Source organism: Elephantulus edwardii, unplaced genomic scaffold (genome assembly GCF_000299155.1).
Source record: "Elephantulus edwardii isolate Elephantulus edwardi_28Jun2011 unplaced genomic scaffold, EleEdw1.0 scaffold00033, whole genome shotgun sequence".
Taxonomy (NCBI): domain Eukaryota; kingdom Metazoa; phylum Chordata; class Mammalia; order Macroscelidea; family Macroscelididae; genus Elephantulus; species Elephantulus edwardii.
Genome location: NW_006399783.1, coordinates 1,507,478 through 1,514,436, shown reverse-complemented (window position 1 = coordinate 1,514,436; position 6,959 = coordinate 1,507,478).

The window sequence follows — 6,959 nt, the reverse complement described above, 5'->3', positions numbered from 1 at the left end:
TGACTCTTTGCATACAACAACAGATTATCTTAATCTGATAAGAAGGTCAGCTATGAAACCTTTCCAAAGTTCTGAAGAGCAATGGTGTCACTCTGGAGACTAAAGTGCACCTGATACAGGCCATAGTCTTTGCAATCACTTGCTATGTGTCAGAGCTGGACAATGACTAGGGAGGATAGAATGAATTGATTCCTTTGAGCTGTGGTGTTGGAGAAGAGTATTGAATATACTATACTGTGGATGGCTAAGAAAGCAAATAGGTTTGTCCTAGAGAGGGTGAAACGAAGATGTTCTTTGGAGGCAAGGATTCTGAAGCTTCGTCTGACATTGCACATGTTGCAAGGAGGGACTAGTCCTTGGACAGTGACATCATCCTTGGGAGGGCGGAGGGACAGCACAAGAGAAGAAGACCCTCAATGAGGTGGATTCAGTGACTGGGTAGTTGTTGGAGACAGTGAGGTTGGCACAGTATAGAGTAGGGTTTACGGCTGTTGTACTCACTATGAGTCGCAGGAGACTTGACAGCACATAACAACAACAGGATCAGAATAACACATACTGATGGCAGCTAACAACAATATGCATTTTGGAACCACTAATGTAAATTTTCACACACATGCATACACGTATCCAGAAGTGAAAGTTTGCATATTTGTTGCTTTTATTTGGTGCATTTGAGATGACTCTGACTTAGAGTGACCCTGTATACAATATAAACAAACCCTGCCCATTTGTGTGCTACACTAAAAATCTGTATGACCCTGTGGTAATCTACTGCTTCAAATATACCCCACAAAAATGAGAATTGAGGATCAAATGGAGACTTGTGCACCAATGTTCATAGCAGCCTTATTCATCATAGCAAAAACATGGTAATAGCCCAGATCTCCAACCACAGTCAAATGGATTGAGATATTATAGTATGTTTATATAATAGAATACGACACAGCATGCAGGAGCAATGATTTTTCAACTTACTACCTAACTTGGGAAGGATTGGAGAGCAATATGCCGAGTGAACCAATTCAGTCTGATAAGGACAAATACTGTATAAAACCCATTATTGTAGAATGAGTATGAGAATGCAAGGTGAGTGGTGATGTGGAAGTAGAGGGGTGAGGATGAAGGGTGTTACTCATAGGGTCACACAACTTAATAGGGTCATTGTTAAGGAAATGAGAATGATTCAATGTGAAAAGAAATGTATTTGAACTTTGTAAGTAAATCAGTATAATAAAAATTTTTAAAAAATCTATGTGCTTATTCCCATTGCCACAAGCACTGTGTCATTTCATAACATTGAGGGTCAGCCTATCCTTTTCTGACCCTTCACTTTAGAGAGCATGATGTCCTTTGGGGTACCGGCCCCTTCTGACAGCATGCCTATGTATGCTAAGGAAGCCCTGGCCTGATTTATAGAAATGCCTGTATTCAATTCCCAACTTCAAATATTGTAATTTAATTATTCTGATGTGGATGCAAGGCATCTGAATTTTTAGAAGACTCCTCTGACAATTCTATTGCAGATGTTTCAGGCTCCATATTTTGCAAAAGCACTACTTCAGAGTAATGTAGATGTTAATATCTTTCACTATGCCTGAAGAATTTCAACATAGTCTCTCACCAGATGCCTTCTTGCTTTAGGTTTGGCCTAAGAAAACATTGCAGAGAGAGTTAACTTCCCCACACTCTCTCAAGACTAAACATTAACCACTGAACCAGATAGTTAATATGCCAATGAATAAATGGAACGAAAGAGCATCCTTTCAATATATCTCATGTTGAACTTGTACACTGGCTTGTAAAAGAGAAAGCTCTGTGAGGAGCAAGGTATCTCAAGCATCTGAGAAGTAACCTCACGCTTTACTGTATAAATCTTTTTTTAATTGTCTTATCTACTTAATTTAGGGAAATATATGTTGTTGTGTTGTGTTCCTTATAGTCAGAACCATGCCATAGCTGACCCTCCAGTGGGTTTTCAGGGGCAGTTAATCACACAAGAGGAGACTGCCCATCCTTTTCCTGTGGAGCAGGGGGTGGCCTCACACTGTGTGTTTTTGGGATTGCTGTGCAGCTTCTTGCCACTAGGCCACCAGAGCCTGCTAATATATAGGTTATAAAGTTTTCCACTTTTAAGAAAAAAAAAACAATGGAAATATTAAGTACTGTTCTAAATACAAATATTATAAGCATTATAAAAGTTCTATTTTAAAAAAATATTTAAGATAAACTACAACCTTAAAGACAGATATGAAATTTCTCAGAAAGTATCATCTTCACCACTGCAGACAAAATTGCTGTTAAAAAAATGTGATAGGAAATTGTATTCTGAAAACTAAGTTTAGCAGATTTTGTAAAAATATTTTAAATTTGTTTACATCAAAAGTTCTGCCCCCCACACACGCAAACTTAAAAACAGATTGTATTTGAGCCAGAACAGACTCATAGCTAAACCTTCAGTAGGTTTCTGAGATTGTAAATGACATGGGACTAATATCTTCTGCAGAGTCACGGATAGATTCCAACTCAGAGAATGAGTCTTTGGATGATTGTTCTAATTCCCTATGGACTACACCACGAGAATGCTATTTACAAATAAAGCAACATACTTATTAAAAAGAAAATCTTCATAAACAAAACAATAGAATTCAAGAAACAAAATTATTCCTGATCTTATTATCCAAATAAATTTTTTTCTACAAAGTTTCCAGACATTGCCTGACAATTTCTTCCAATATGAATCACAATTGAGTATTTTCTGATTTAGTGCAGGAAGATGAAGCCTCTAGACTGAAATATGTGAAAATATATAGATGCCACCAAAATGTTCTTAAGCACACCAGTAATCAAGAAAATGGTGGAGGATTGGACCATGTTTTATTTTATTGTACATGAAATGGAACCAACTTGATGGCAACTAATGGAACAACAACAAAGACTGCCTTTCATCTTTGAAGAACCATCTTTTTTATTTCTCTGATCCTAGTGTTTCACCAGATGCTTTCTTCTCTCTGATACCACCAAACTAAAACATGTGATCAAGAACTGAGTTGTTGTGTTCAATAAAAGAGTTTGGATCTGAATATTCTCGTTATTGAACAGAGGAAACATTTCAAGAAATAATTTATTTGACGACACTCTTTGATATTTTGTGGTTAGAAAAAAAAATAATTTCATGAACTAAAAATTCCAGTGATATACAAAGATCCCCTTTTTAAGACCAGAAGTAGATAAAAAAATTGCTAAATATAACCAAGGAACTGCTTCAATCTTTTCTCTCCTCATTTATACCATTGCAGAGAGTTTTAGAGAAGATAGTAATCTTCCTTCTTAAGTAGGAGAAACTGTATTTGAAACAGTTTCTAATCTCATGATTTTTTTATTTAATTTTCACCCGTTGTATATAACTCAATCTGATTTATTTTCTAAATTAGCTATTCAAATTTCTTTGATGACTGACAAAGATTCTCACTACTGGACCATTGGCAGCATCAGGATGAATGGTGAAGAGATTGAGATTGTTCACAGCGTTAGTTTGCTTAGCTCCACAGTCAACACTCGGCACCAGCAGCCATGAAATTAAAAAAAAAATTAAAAATATGATGAGAAAGTCTGCTATTAGGGACCTTTCCAAAGTACTGAAGAGCAATGGTGTCACTCTGGGGTCTGAAGTGTGTCTGATACATGTCATGGTCTTTGCAATCACTTGCTATGCGTCAGAGAGATGGACAATGACTAGGGAGGATAGAAGGAGAATTGATGCCTTTGAGCTGTGGTGCTGGAGAAGAGTATCGAGTCTACCGTGGACTGCCAAGAAAACAGATTCACCTTGAGAGGTTAAACCAGGCTGCTCCTTGGAGGCAAGGATTCTGGGGCTTTGTCTGACATACTTTGGACATGTTGTAAGGAGGGACCGGTCCTTAGAGAGGGAGATCATGCTTGGGAGGGTGGAGGTATGGTGCAAAAGGGGAAGACCCTCTATGAGGTGGATTGATTCAGTGACTGGGGTAATCGGGATGGGTGTATTGGAGGCAGTGCAATTAGCACAAGATAGAGCAGGGTTTAGGGCTCTTGTACATAGGGTCGCTATGAGTCGTAAGTGACTCAATGGCACATAACAACAACAAACAAGGCAAGAGATGACAAAACAATGTAGATTCATAGTTAAATACAATTAATTAATACCAAGTTTTAAATTAAAATCTTATCCAATTCTATTGTTTAACTGTTTCCCTTTATAACAATTTCTACTATTTTCAATAGTACCTTGTTATTAATATTGGTATTGAAATGTTATTCACCATTTTAAATAAGACTACAGAGGAATTTCATGAAATAACATATGAGCAAGAGCCTATGGTGTTGATGGAAGAAGTTCAAGTTGCTCTGAAGGAATTGGGAAAAAAAAGCCTCTGGGAGTTGATAGCATACCAATTGATTTATTTCAACAAACAGATGTTGCCCTAGGTATGTTCACTAAATTGTGCCAGGAAATCTGGAGGACAGCCAGCTGGCCAATTGATTGGAAGAGATTGATATTTGTTCCCATTACAAAGAAAGGTGACCCACAGAGTGTAGAAATTATAGAACAATATCATTGACATTAAATGCAAGCAAGATTCTGCTGAAAATTATCAAAAAACGTTTGGAACAATATGTCAACAGAGAACAGCCAGATGTGCAGGCTGGATTTAGAAGAGGTTGTGGTACTAGGGATATTATAGCTAATGTTAGATGGATCTTGGCAGAAAGCAGAGAATACAAGAAAAATGTCTACCTGTACTTCATTGACTATGCAAAGGCTTCTGACTGTGTGGATCACAACAAGCTATGGCTGACTCTGAGAAGAATGGGAATCCCAGAATAATTGATTGTGCTAATGCGAAACCTATACTTGGACCAAGAGGCAGCTGTCAGAACAGATCAGGGAGACACTGGATGGTTCAAAATCAAGAAGGGGGTCCATCAGGGATGCATTTTGTCTCCATACCTTTTCAATCTGTATGCAGAACAGCTAGGCTGTACAAAGAGGAATGTGGCATCAGGACTGGTAGAAGAATCAGCAATAATCTACGTTATGCTGATGACACAACCCTGCTTGCTGAAACTGAGGAGGACCTCAAGCACTTGCTGCAGAAGGTCAAGGAGTGCAGTCTTCAATACGAATTGAAGCACAACATCAAGAAAACAAAGATTCTTACCACTGGGCCAATTGGCAGCATCAGTATGGATGGTGAAGAGATTGAGATAGTTAACAGTTGTAGTTTGCTTGGCTCCACAGTCAACACTCTTGGTAACAGCAGCCAGGAAAACAGAAGACAAACTGCACTAGGAAAGTCAGCTGTGAGGGACCTCTGAAGAGTACTAAAGAGCAATGACATCAGACTGGAGACTATGGTGTGCCTGATCCAGGCTATGGTCTTTGCAATTATTTGCTAAGCATTGGAGAGTTGGACAGTGAATAGGGATGATAGAAAGATAATTAATGTCTTTGAGCTATGGTGCTGGAGAAGAGTATTGAATATACCGTGGACTACTAGGAGAACAAACAGGTTTGTCCTGGAGAGGGTGAAGCCAGAATGCTCCTTGGAGTCAAGGATTCTGCAGCTTCATCTGATATAATTTGGTTATGTTGTAAGGAGGGACTGGTCCTTTGAGAGGAGCATCATGCTTGGGAAAGTGAAGGGACAGTGCAGGAAAGGAAGACCCTCGATGAGATGGATAGATTCTGTGAATGGAGTGGTGGGAATGAGTGTGTTTGAGATGGCGAGGTTGGCACAGTATAGAACGGCGTTTAGGGCTCTTGTGCATAGGGTCGCTATGAGTCTCAAGCAACTCGATGGCACATAACAATAACAACAACAAGGTCGCAATCATAAATTGAAGATCAATTATCAAATGGAACACTTGAAGATCTGTCTTGAGGGCTGCACAGCAGGAAGCAGGGCAGTGCAGCGGGACTTCTCCCACAGTTAATTGGGGAAAACAACTGCTGTCTAGCTTGAACATGCAGGACCCCTTAACTCAAGCAACAGAGAGTTCCTGGGCACCTGGATGTAGGTGGGAAGCCACTTCCAGAAGGGAAAACTTGGCTTCCTCCTTTGTCATTCAGGTACTTTGGTCGAAGAAACACCCTGTTGTCTAGATCGACCTCACCGGACTCCTTAACTTAAGCAACAAGGTGGTCTTGGGCAACTCAAAAGAGGCAAGAAAACACTTTCATAATGGAACAGCAGGCTTCATCCTTTGTCATTCAGTTATTTTGGGCTATCAGCCTTTCAGAACTCAGACCAAGAAGGGAGCACAAATATATAGATGCTTCACAAAACATTGCTGTACCCTGGGTAATTTTATAGTTATAACAGCCTAATATCTTCTAAAAAAAAGACTCCCATAATGTCAGGAAAGCAGTCCACATAAGCCATTATGAAAAAACAAAATAACCCTTATTCTAAAAAAAAAAAAAAGAACCAAAAAACCAAACAAACAAACAACAAAACACCAGACCCAATGAATACCCAGAATAGAGAGAACCAGAAGAAATATGTTGATGCAGAGTTACTTGATCAGCTACAGAAAAATATGCAAATGGGTGAATAAACAATGGATGCCAATTAGAGCAAATAGTTCAGAGACAACAATTCAGAAGAAATATATAGATGAGGAGAAACTTGAACAGATATGGATAGAAATGCAAAAGATGGAAGAAAAAATTTATAGATTAGACAAAAAAAGTACAAGAAATTAAAAAAAACAAACATCATGAGACAGAGAGGGTATAGACAGTATAGTTCTGTAAGTAACAGAAATGGGTGAAAATGCAATCCAGAATATTAAGGCCGAAATGGCAGAAGTATCCAAACACACTGATAGGACAAAAATGTAGAGCTGAAGAGCTGGAACGGAGAGTCAGTGAACTGGAAGATAAGAGACTCATTAGAAACATATTGGAAAGAAAA